Source organism: Anas platyrhynchos, chromosome 2 (assembly GCF_047663525.1).
Source record: "Anas platyrhynchos isolate ZD024472 breed Pekin duck chromosome 2, IASCAAS_PekinDuck_T2T, whole genome shotgun sequence".
Lineage (NCBI taxonomy): Eukaryota > Metazoa > Chordata > Aves > Anseriformes > Anatidae > Anas > Anas platyrhynchos.
This window is the reverse complement of record NC_092588.1, coordinates 150913837-150926593: the sequence shown is the minus strand read 5'-3', so window position 1 is coordinate 150926593 and position 12757 is coordinate 150913837. Positions and strand designations below refer to the sequence as shown.

Genomic DNA, 12757 nt, shown 5'->3' with positions numbered 1-12757 from the left:
GCTTTTACTTACTTCAGGTGCTGACGGCCTGGTGTGGCTTGCCATGTCTTTTTTTTTTCTTAGGAAAAAAAAAAAAAATGTTTAGGGACTGGACTCTGCTTTACTTGAAAGTAAGAGTTCTGCAGATGTGCAATGGCTGATATTCCTGTACCTATTCTTGTACAGCAGAAATAGACTTTAAAGTGTCTGAAGTTGGTATATTCAGAGAATATCAGTCATAAATACTTTTATGTCTGACTCATTTAAGCTAGAGTTGTAACTTTCACATTGCCATGTGCCTTTATATTATTGAAGTTTAAAGGAATTCCTTTCGAAGCCTAATGTTTGGCTCACGATGAAAGAAAATCAAACAGCTTATTTGGAGTTACGTTAAATAATTACATGCGTAACCCTTTAAGTGCTAGATATGCAAATAAAGTGTTGTACGGTCACTTACACAGCAAAGACTTAAGGCCAAATTCCCCCCGTCTACTCCCCCTCCCCAATCCCATTCCTGTTTCTTCTTCTAAAGTTATCTGAAAGGGAAATTACCCCCAGCAAACATAGCTTGATGAGACAAAATCCAATTATTTCCTGAAAAAAAAAAAAAAAAAAATCATAGCAAAGGACTGGTTCTGTAGCCAGCATTATTGCTGACATCACTGGAAATTCAGCTGAACCAAAGGCTCACAGGGTTAATCCCCATTTCTCATGGTACTTGCTGTGACCCCCAGTCACAGACTTTTCCAGGTGGGAAAAGGTACATCTGAGTCACAGGCATACCTGCTCTAATAAACAGCCACAGACCCTGAAAGGCAGCTGCTGCTGATGGTCTTTGATGGAAATGGGCATACCAGCAAAGGCTTCAGGAGGTGCTGAGATGCCATCATGCTGAGCCTGGGCAGGGAGACTTTAATCTCTGCTAATCATACCTGAATTCAGCATTACTCTCAACCTATGCTACCCTTCTGTGTGTTAGCTAACCTAGCAATGCTGCTGTTCTTTCAAACTCTTGCCTAAAAGAAGGAGCTAAAAACCTGTTCAGGTTTGCTGCAAAGGATCTAGGCCTAGCTGACTCATCCAAGGTAATTTAGGAATTGCTTGGATTTATGCCCTCTTCTCCAACCCCTCTTAATGCTAATACACGGGATTATCTATCTGTCATTTCACTCAAACCATTAAAAAAAGAAATTCACACTACAGAAGGATACATTTTCAAAATATTATGAAATCTCTTTTATGGTATCTTATTTGCATGCTAACTTTTTATTAACTTAATTGCTGTCCACAACTAAAGAGAGTCAGAAAAAAAAATTGCTTTTTTTTTTTTTTTTTAATCCTCCATGGGTTCAAGCACTTCAAGGAGCTTTATTGTGTTACAGCATTTTTTACTTCTTCATTGCCCTGAACGAGGGCACAGTGTTTTCAAAATATGTGAAGAAATATCATAAGGCCTAGGACAAGAGACAAAATTTTCTCTAATCTCAAGAGAAGATGGAGTTTAGAGTTTAAAATCTGAGCTATGATACCAGTAAGGTTTTGTTTATTTTTTTTTCTCTGTTTATTTGATCCAAAATAATCTGTCCTTCCAAAGTCTTTTTATTTTTTTTTTTCTTTTCTTTTCCCTGGCAAAATTCTGTCTGTCTTCAGTTTGGTTTGCTGGAACTTGTGCATATGTACCACAAAAAATGTCTGCCTTAACTGAAAGCTTTACAGAGTAAGACTTGCAATGTTTAACCTTTACATACAAGACCAGGGATGGGCATGAACTAGTTCAGATCAAATGTAGAAAGAGGGTTTGGCCCTTAATAATTTTAAGAACACTTAAATGTACCATGATTTATTTATTTATTTATTCATATTTTTACTACATTTGGAAAATGATTAAAAAGGTAGAGAGAAATGTATTTCTGAGCCACAAACAAAACCATAGCACCATGAGAACTAAAAAGGAAAAAATAAATATAGGTATAGATTGAGTTGCTTTTTACCACAATGTCAACCTTTTATTTAAGTCACACAAACATGATCATTACTAAAGTTTGTCACTGACTTTCTAAATATTTTAGAAAACAGAATAACCCACTTTCATTTTTGACAGAGTGCTGTTGCATGCGAGGGCACTTACAGTTTGTTTACAGCATACCAGAAGCATTCTGTTAGTGAAACATTTCAAGGCTAATGAACCAAAACTTTGCACCAAACAGACAGCGGCTGCAAACACTTTCTTGTCTGTATCTGCTGGAGTTCACGTTTCAGCTGTGCTCTCAGCTCCACCCACTCCTCACCACTGCAGATAAAACAACAGCTCGGATTGACAAGGTGAGCTTGCAAGGTTAGCTTTCTATGAAAAGCTGCAGCAAGTAATGCCATTAACTCTTTTGAGGCAAATACGCTCATGCTTTTTGGGCAAATTGGCTACCATTGAAGAGAAGCAGTGTGATGCCTTTGCAGTTTTAATGTCCTGTTGATTAGCCTGGCTTATAAGGTATTATAGGAAAAGTATGCTTGCAAAGAGGGGTTTCGTGGGTGTGGTGTGTGCTAGTAGTTTAGTGGTTCCAATTATAAGATCAAGAGTTGACTTTTGGGAATGGCTGAGGTTGGAAGGCACCTCTGGAGATGACCTGGTCCAAACCCCTGGCTCCAACAGGGCCACCCAGAGCAGGGTGTCCAGGCTCATGGCCAGGTGACTTTTGGAGCTCTCCAAGGAGGAGACCCCACAGCCTCTGGGCAGCCTGGGCTCCATCAGCCGTGCAGTGAGGAAGTGTTTCCTAGAAATATGGTTGGCTCGTCAATGCTCATCTTATTTCAAGTCCTTTCACTATGCTTTGAGGATCAATTTCTTTCAGGAGGCACAATTTTACAGTGGCCACTACCAAACTGTTGTGACCAAAGCAATCCAAGGCTTTGATCCTGAAATTCTGTAAACAACTAAGTAAACATCCATAGCAAAGTCACAATCCAGGTCTAAATGGTAGGGGTGCTACTCTGGGAATCCGTGTTCACTTCTGCACTGACTCTGATTTTCTTTGTGGACTCAGTAAAGCACTCTCGCAAGACCTTATCTAGCTATGCATTTGCATGGTATCTGGCAAATGCCCTACTCTGATTTGGGGTCTCTAAGCAGCACTGAGTATGCAAGTTGTATCAATCAAGAACAATCCTCTGCATTAAATTGAAAAAAGGTCTCAGTCACCTTGCAAATGCATGGAGAAACATAAAGGTGTAGGCAGGGGATGGGACGGTGTGGAGAGAAGTAGTATTTTTAATATTTTCTGTTTCATGATGAAGATAAGCATGGAGCTACAGTTGTGCCTAACTCAATTAAAAGCCGAAAGCCCCGATGCTATGGAAGTGCTGTGAAGGCAGGATAAGGTTTGCATTGTTGCTGCTGCCCATCTCAGGTCATCAACCCCGTAGTGCTCCTCATGTAGGCTATCATCACAAATCCAGTCTGTCTTGTTTAGAAAGGAAGCTCCTTTGTATGTGAATCCAAAAACATATGTATTAACACAAACAGTTGCTTATTTTGATGAATGTAGAGTTAGTAATGTGATCTAGAGTAAATACTCGAAGAGAGTTGTTGTTGAAATCCTAGTATTACATTGCTGCCCGTGTTGTTCACATGTCAGTGGACTGTCTGCTTCAGAAGAATGGTAGAGACATACATCAGGTACTTCAAACACACTTTTTGAATAGGGTTTTCTGTATCAATGGTCTGTCCTACAGATTGCTGTAGGACTGGAGTCAGAGTGAAGAAATGTCAGCCAGCTTTTACCACATACAACAAAAAAGATTTGGTACAAAGAAATATGAGAAAAGAACTAATCAGGTAGAAAGACCTATGGTAGTAAAGTGGATCCCATTGACAAATAAGAGAGTCACTGTTTTTATTTGCCATAGTGCTGTTATTTTCTATATTCAAAATGTGGTAATTTTGTGAACGTTTGACTCATATAGAAACTTATCCCTTGGCCACTACCATTCATTGTTGTAATAAAGTTACTCCTTGAACTATAAAATAAACAAAAAAATTATCTTCCCTGAATTAATACCATCTTTGAAAATAATAGCTGTGTATAGGCAATAGCTGCTATATTTTTAAGAACAGTCATAGTCTTTCAGGCAGCTGGAAAGGTTATTCCTGATGGTTTTGAATCTGAGATAATCATCTTCACCAGCCACAATGAACAGGTCCTGTCTGGAAGTAGAGAGACTATATCTTTAGCCTACTTTTCTCCCAGGAACATGTTTGAGTGTGGTTTTTGGTTTGGTAGTGGAGTTCTCTGATGTGTATCAACTGAAACATAGGAGTGTTTTTTTTATCACCATCATTTGTAGATGTGGTCCAAGTTAGCATTAGGTAAACCTACTACCTGTGAAACGAAATATGAATAAATTCACCTGTTTACCTTGAACTTCTGTTACTCAGTAACTCAATTATTTTCCAGGCTTTTCACCCCTAACTGGTGAGGTAGCTTGAGTAAATAGCATATGTGGATGAAATGTAATAATTAGTTTAATTGAAATTGATGAAGTCTCACAGTTGAGAAGTGGCATAGTTTGCCATCTTGTAGCATTGTTGCCATATTGACATACTAGGAGCATCGTCAACATGCAACAAAACCTTTTTAGACAATGTGCAAAGTGATCTTCTGAGTTGCTGCTCCTGAGATATGTCCTCCAGGAACAAAAAAGTAGAGAAAGATTGGAAGTCAGTGAATCACTAGGAACTGGTGTTGCAAAATACTGTTTACTCACCACCTACCAATCCCTTGCCTCTCCCACAAAGCCTGTGGCAGGAGACACCCCTTTCATTTGCTAGAGATGACAATCACTCCTACTGCACCACTGCAGCGAAGACAAGCATAGAGTAAGTCTTCGTAATAACTTCTCTTATTGGAGAAAAAAGAGGAGTTTTTCTATTTTAGTTCTTAGGTGGAACAAGTTGTCCCTCAGTCTGGGAGAGCTCCTGGTATTTTGGCATACTGCTTTTCTTAATCCTATTGCTGTTCTAATTTTTTGTTTTCCTACATTACACCAGTTGACGATAACCCAAGAGAATATGAATGCATATGCCAAGGGCAATACTGGAGATATGTCATCTCTTCATGTTTGACAAGACCCTCCTAACCCTTGGATATGTTTGCAAAATTATTTTTGATACAGTGAAAGCTGGTAGCTCCTGTAGGATGTGGGTAATGATCTAAAGTAAGTCATTGTACGTTTCTTCACAAAAAATTTACAGGGATAGTGCATGTAGGACATATTATATAATAAGATTCATTTTAGAAAAAAATAAATGTCTGAATGTTGTGAGACTACAAAATCAGCTTAAGACTTTCTTCTATGGGAGCCCAGAAATAGAGACAGTGCAGTAAATTGCAAATTGCTGTCTGTTCTTCCACCCTTTGAAGCCAAGCACAAACACCTCCAATTTTAAAACTGCATATTAATTTTGGGTATCCAAACTGAAATTCCCTAAAAGTAGCCAGCTAGTTGGAAAGTGGGGAACCCTTGATTTCTGAAAATCAGGCCTTTTCTAAGTGTCTCAAGCTACTCCTAGGAATGCTTAGATAAGTTTAAGAACAAAAGCTTTCCAAATTACTTTACTCCAGAGAAAAGGTAGATGGCATAACATAAATGCACTGCAGGTGATCACAAAACACCTCTTAAGTGCACTCTATGTTTGTACTTAATCCTGCAATCATGAGTATTTTCAATCCATATGAGAAGAGAAATAGAGTGTAGTTGGTACAGTAGAGGAATAAAATAAATGGTATAGTTGAGCATTTTACTGTGAAATCTTTTCTCATTTTGCATGACAAAGACAAACAAGATGAAGTGTGTTGAATCATTTCCAAACACTTCTTCTCAAGAGGCAAATAATGCATGAAAGCAATATTTACAATATTTTAACATAAATATTGCAAGAAACCCAGAGTGCATATTTTACATTTAAAAGAACTCTGTTTCAATTAAATTGGTGAGTCAATTAACTGAGTAAAATGTAGCTGACATTTATTTGAAATGTGAAAGACATTTTAAATATTTTAATTTTTTTATGATATTCTGCTGTGTAATAAGACTCTATAATTATCTGCCAAAGCCACTGACTTACCTTTTATTTCAAAAGATACTCTATAATAAAGTGCTACTGTCATAATAGCTATTCTACTTTTCCCTCTGAAGTTCTTTCCCACTTGGAAGAATAATAGGGACTGGATATAATTCTATAGCATCAGCTTCTATAAGGCTAAACAGGTGTTTAACTAGAAAAGAATAGTGTTTAAAAAGGATTAAAAATTGAAACAGGAAGTATTTTGTGCCAAAAATATTGTGTTTAATGTTGCTCATGATCACAAAATTGATTTTTCAGACAAAGGTTTACTTTCATTTGGGTGGAATGGTTTCTATATCTTATTATCCTTTCAAATACCTATATAGAAATGTTAGAAAGCCCAGTTAAACAGGTGGACACACCCATTATTTTGGCAATTTTGTGAAAGTGACACCTGGACAAACATCTGGGCAGCCTAGTCTTTCAGCAGGAGTGGAAGACAATCAGAAAAATCAAAAATGTTGTAGAGAGTTGTAATGGTCTGATTCAATAATACCTTTAGCTCAAAGTTGTGGGGAAGACTGGTTCAAAGTACTGCAGTGAAAGTGGGTGGGAATTTGATAAAGTGAAATGAAGATGTTCCGTGAAGGTCTGGTTTTAGCCTGTCATTAACAGAATTTCAGTGTTGTCCCTCAGATGGTCATCCAAGTCAAGTTATCTCACAGGCATCCTGAGGGGCCCTAATCTGGCTAGATAGGCAGACAGCTGTGTCACTGGTGCCTGCTGTCTTTCCTTTGACATCTTTTAAGATTTGAGGGGGCTTGCTCCTATAGAGAATGAGATGAAATTAATAATAATAATAATAATAATAATATAATATGTTATCTGAAAAACAGAATTGTTTTTCTCTGCCCAGCTCTGGTAGTAGGTTCTTTTCCTTCAAAATCTGGATAATGATGGGCATAAACCATTGTGTTTTAAACCACAGTACTCCAAAAGGTATGGGATAAAAAGTTTTTTTGCATAAGTGGATTTGTTTTCTTTAATTGAAAATTTTACATTGTTTCCTCTTTGGTAAACCTGTTAACTGAGACATTTGGTATGTGACAAAGAGCCTAAGCCTGTAACCTAACCATAGTTTTCACATTCAGTTGGACATCATCATAAAAAAATATCCATCAGAAAATGTAGCCTGAACGGGATACTCTTTTTAGAGTGAAACGGCATTGCATGAAAGAAGTAGTATTTTGAAAAAATTGGAGCCTTTTTTCTCTGATCTGCTCTTTTGACTTTGGCTATGATGTCTGCATCTCAGTCACCATGTTGTCCCAGCAGGGCACAATGAAGTTACAGAGCTACTAATACCGAGTCTGTTGCTGTTTGTTTCCTCCCCACAGAGCAGGTACTTTCTCCTCCTCATGTTGCATAGCATGGTCCCTGCAAGCAGTCAGCCTGGTTCCAGCAAAACTCCACATGAGTAATCATAGCATCACAGAATATCCATAGCTGAAAGGGACCCACAAGGATTATCAAGTCCAGCTCCTGGCTCTACACTGGACCACCCAAACATCATCCCCTATGTCTGAGAGTGGTGTCCAAACACTCCTTGAACTTCTGCAGCTTGGTGCTGTCACCACTGCCCTGAGGAGCCTGTCCCAGTGTCCAACCACCATCTGGGTGCAGAACCTTTCCCTAACACTCAGCCTGACCCTCCCCTGTCCCAGCACCATGTCGTTCTCTCAGGTCCTGTCACTGTCATCAGAAACTAGAGCTCAGTGCCTGCCCCTCCACTCCCTGTGTGATTAAGCACTAGTAATCTTGCTCTAAATTAGCAGAGAAGTACTACTATGGAATTGCTCATGGAAGAGGAGGTTTCTATAATCAGGATGACTATTAGCTATATGTCCTGTGAAAGCTTAATGGGAAGAAGGGAAAAGAATTCATTTTTTGAGCAAATGTGATACTATGACCATGCCACATGTCCCAAGAGCTTGGCTTCAACTTCCCAGCATCCCCAATGGTATGTTACGTTTTTCTTTGTAGAGTGACAACTCTGCCTCAAATAATTCCATCACATTTGTTAAATTTTTGAAGATTACAATTATTTCACACCTGTCAAGCAAATGGGCATTGCCTTCCTAAATGGACGTCGAATTGGCGTGCAGTTTCATTTGCATGCATTTTCAGTTTTCAACAGGTGGCACTAAAGAGCCAATAAATGATTCTATTCCCAGACTCTAGCTTCAAACTCCTGGGCAGGCACTTTTATGTGTGTTTATCTATTTAAATATGGTATTATAATTCCAACATAATTAGTCATCTAATTGAATTGCATGACCACATCCATCCAAGACATTTGCATGTGCAATTAATTAGGATTTATCTAAAAGCACTCTTTTTTTGTTCTCTATTTCCTACAAGTCAAATTACTCATGGATGGATTAGATGCTGATTTCATTTTGAATGAGCTACAGTATAGGTACCTGTAGAAAAATAAGTCTGCAGAATTGGTAAGCAGCAGACAAGTAAATAATTTATTTTTCTTTTCCTTTCTGTCTTTACAGTATCAATGTTTTAGAGCATGGCCAATGTGGGCCAGACTTGCTATAGTCCTAGAGAAACAGAAGTCTGTAGTGCCTTCTTCAGACACGTGCAGAAACAGGGTTTACAAAAGCAGAATGGCTTTGCACACACTGGTAGTTTTCAATCTGCCTCCAGCATAATTCTTACTTAAACTTACACGTTTCTGATGGTTATAATATATTTGCTAATGAGCATCCTTGGAAAATAAGGGAGAGAAAAAGGAACTCTTGAAGCCATCCTGTGAAAATAGCCTTTTCAAACAAAATATTTAGAACCATCTCAGTTGCAGGAGCTAATAGAGACTCACCTTGAGATGTGTATGCCAAATAGAAAATGAAACATTATGAGTGGCCCATTACCTTTGAGAAAGTGTCCAAAGTGGTGAGAGATGAAAATACCTTGGAAACTGAAGGGGTATATGTCTTTGGTTTCTTGTTTGACAAAACTCTTTTTCTTCACAATATATGTATTTGATTATTGGCTACTAATGGGATAGTGAAGCTCTTCTTTCCTTCTTTCATTAGCCAGTTGTAACCAGAGTGGGATGTACTTGGGTGCTTCCAGAAGAAAGAGCAAACCTAAAGCACATACATGAAAACTGAGCTGAGATATGTGTGAGGAATTATAAATACAGCTGTGCAAAACCAACCAAAAAACAAAACAAAACAAACAAAAAAAAAACAAAACAAACAAACAAACAAACAAAAAACAGCAAAACAGATATGTTATTTTGTAGGAGAGCACGTTGCAACTAAAATATACTGTGTTTCAACCCTAGAGCTCTGAGGACAGTTTGCTCCTGAAAACTGCTTAGAGAACCAAAATAATCTGTGTCAAGAAATTCACAAGAAGGAGAGTGTAACACTAACTTGCTAACACCACAGTGTAAAAGAGAGGAGTGGGCCAACATTCCCCATTTCTGTGTAGTCTTTGAAGTGACCATTGCTTTGTGGTTCTTTATTTTAAACAAATTGTCTCTTGGACTTCCAGTACGTGTTCTTTAAGTCTGTAGCTTGTCAGAGAGCTTTTTGTCTGTGAATGGCTTCTGGTGGGGGAAGTGGGCTGGTTTAAAATTATTTCTCCTTGAGACCTTCCTCCTCTCTTTTCTTCTACTTCGAGATTGTCCAAATTGTGGTTTATTTGTTTTTCTAATAATGATATCAATATTTTATTCGTTTAGAAAAGCTCACCTAAACTTCCAGAGGAGTAAACGGTGATCCCCTGCAGGATACACTGTTTTCAACACGTTTTCAACACATATTTTTGATTTGAGTGTTTCTCTCACTATTGCTGTTTTAGCATCCTATTATAGCTAGGCCAGATGGATTTCCTGCCGGCAAAAGTAACCACTCTCTGAGAGAGATTTTTTTTTTTTTTTTTTTTTTTTGTATCTCAAAAAGTTTGTGGAAGGAGGTTTCTTTCTAGAGTTTGTAAGGTTATCATTGAGTATCGTACATCTCAACCTTTCATTGAACAACCAATTGCTAATTCCAATGTACTTAGCTTCAGTCTTATCCTTACTTTTATGTTTAGGTGCTTTGCTGAACAGAATGCAAGCCAGCTCAGTTTTTTGTTGAATTACAGATGTAAGAATAACAGCCAGACTTGCACAAGTGTGTACAGCATGAGTGTGTGCATTTCAGCTCTGTGACAACTGATGGACAGGATTGTGTCTGTCTGAGTTATGTATTAGAAAAATTGCAACTAGAGCAGAAGTAGAAGAAATAATTGAGAGAATGGAACAAAACAAATGAAGGGGTAGAAGGAAATTAGACTTTTCTTAATTACTAGATCATTTAAAATTCTACAAGTGAAGATGTTGTAATGTGGTGTCAGGCACAATTTTCTTTTGGCCCAGTGGGGAAAATGCAACACTCTCCAAAGACCTTGCTCTGTCTACTTTGTAAAACCATCTAAGCAATGCACTGTCCTTCCATCTCTTGAAACTGCTGTTTCCCAATTAATTTCATTGCATATTTGTATTTTTTTCCTTTTTTTTTTTTTTTTTCAAATAAATTGTTTTGTGCAAGAGTTGTGAGCTTCATGACCTCAATGGAAATGCTTGTTTGTGGCTTCAGAGAGCACACTCTGCCAGTAGCCCCATTCGCCTCTGATGGTGACAGCTGCAGCAGTGCTGATATATTATATACTGTATGTGGCTTTAGACACTCCATCAAAACATGAAAACTCCAGAATCGCATCCATATTTTGACAATTTGCCAAAGTTTCTGCTGAAACAGTGGGTTATAATTCAAGCATCTGAGAAATGCTTGTAAGACTCTAACAATCACAAAGTCAGGAAACTCTATGTAGAAAACTTAAAAAAAAAAAAAATAATAACATGGAAAACATTATAGTACTGAGCTTAACTTTTTGAATTAATCACTTCTACTTTAACCTAATCAAGGGACTGAAGTTCTGAAAGTTAAGGATGTAACATTTAAATTTGCCTGAAAAAAAATAAAAAAATAGAGATTTTACTTTGGCAACAATTTGTTATCTGCAATTTAAAAGGCAAGTAAAGCAATAATTCCCCCAGGTGCTGACTGGGAAAAGGTCAGATTCCTGGAAACAGAAGGAGACTGAAAACCAGATGAAGAGAAGGGGAAGTCAGTAGTGTCTTTACTAAAATCTAATTAGGAAATAGCATCTTTTCCTCTGCTTTGGAAAGAGCAGAAACTATCAGTGAAATATCAGCAAACAGTTTGGCATCTTCAAAGATATTAATTAAGTAAAATTTGGAAAGTGCTTTGAAGATGAAAAATGGTAGGGAGTGCTAAGTATCACTATTAGCAGGACCAATGTGTCAACTGATGTTGTCTGTCTGCATAGCATTGGGTGAACACTTGGGTAATTAAGGTCAAATGAGTAGCCATGCCTGGTCAATTTATGGGGTATAGCGTGTCTTGTTGCTAGCTGAAGCAAGATGTGGTATCTGTGTGACTAACAGACCTGGAAAGTGAACGTCTACAGCAGATATATTTCATTGCTTTGAGAGTCACCAGTAGCAACAGCTCTGTCTGACTTTGTGGTTCTGACTCGTTCTCTACATATTGGGGAAGTGAGCAGTGTTTCATACAATTTAGCAGTTTCTAAGCTTAAAATTATTAGTTTGACATCATACATGCCTTCACTAAAGGCACGCGAGCCTTCTTGAACTGAAATTATATCTTGTTTGCCAGATCTAATTTTTCTCGCTTACCAATATTTTAATACTAAAACAATTATGTAATTAATTTGGCAAAGATTGGGGCAGCGAAGGATTTCTTTTGCTGACAAGAGGTGTTATTCAAACCTCTATCTACAGTCTACAAGTGCCCTTCAGCCTTTGGGTTATTACTCTGAGAGCTGTAGTCACGGACTGACCCCACTCTGATAGACATTGTACTTTTGCTGTACCAAGTTTAGAGTCAGATTAAACTGTCCTATGTGACTTGAGAAAGCAGGAGGAGCACCTGTACCTGAGTCCTGGTCTGAGCTGGGAGAAAGCCAGTGGTAGTAGATGCAAGGTTGCTGCTTCTGCTTGATACCATCTGGCAAAGACCCTATTCAGCTAACAAGTCCTTGCAGGTACTGCTTCTCAGCTGCTATTATTTACTTTCAGATGTATCTACTGTCAGGGCATAACAGGGCACAACAGAACATCACAAGCTGGCATGGTCTATGTAACCGCCTGCTTAGCTTCTGAGCAGATGTGTTGTCTTTGGGTTGCAGGCTGGGACATCCATTTCATAGCTCAGTAGTTACTCCAGAGCATCCTTTTGTGTTTTTCTCTTTTGTATTTAAAATTTTAAAAATCTCCCCAACATATTTTGAGTAAGAGAGCACCACACAAGCATCACTGAGGTAGGTTCAAGCAGAATGGTAGCACTCAGGTAATAAGCAAAAAGCTAAGGCAAGTCAGCTCTCAAAACTTGTGTTTTTTAAGTAAATACACTGTCATATAAGTAATGTTGTAAAGGTGAATTGTGCACTCCTATGTTCTGTTAAAATTTAGAAGCGTTGGATACCATAGAGGTCAAAAGAAACTTGGATGAGGCAGGCCTGGTTATGTTACTTATGGCAGCTCTGCCCACAAATAGCTTGATAACAACATCCCTGGTGGCCAGTAATGCAAGCTAAACTGCCTTGAAA

The 12757-nt window shown here is 38.1% G+C and overlaps 1 long non-coding RNA gene across 1 annotated transcript in view; it reads left to right on the top strand.

Annotated features, from left to right (window-relative positions):
- Positions 1–2167: 2167 nt before the first annotated feature.
- The window catches only part of LOC140001763 (uncharacterized), a 67169-nt gene continuing 56579 nt past the window's right edge, over positions 2168–12757 (top strand). Inside the window, exon 1 of the long non-coding RNA XR_011807292.1 lies at positions 2168–2301. This is a non-coding gene — a long non-coding RNA (uncharacterized lncRNA). The remainder of the gene's footprint in view (positions 2302–12757) is intronic.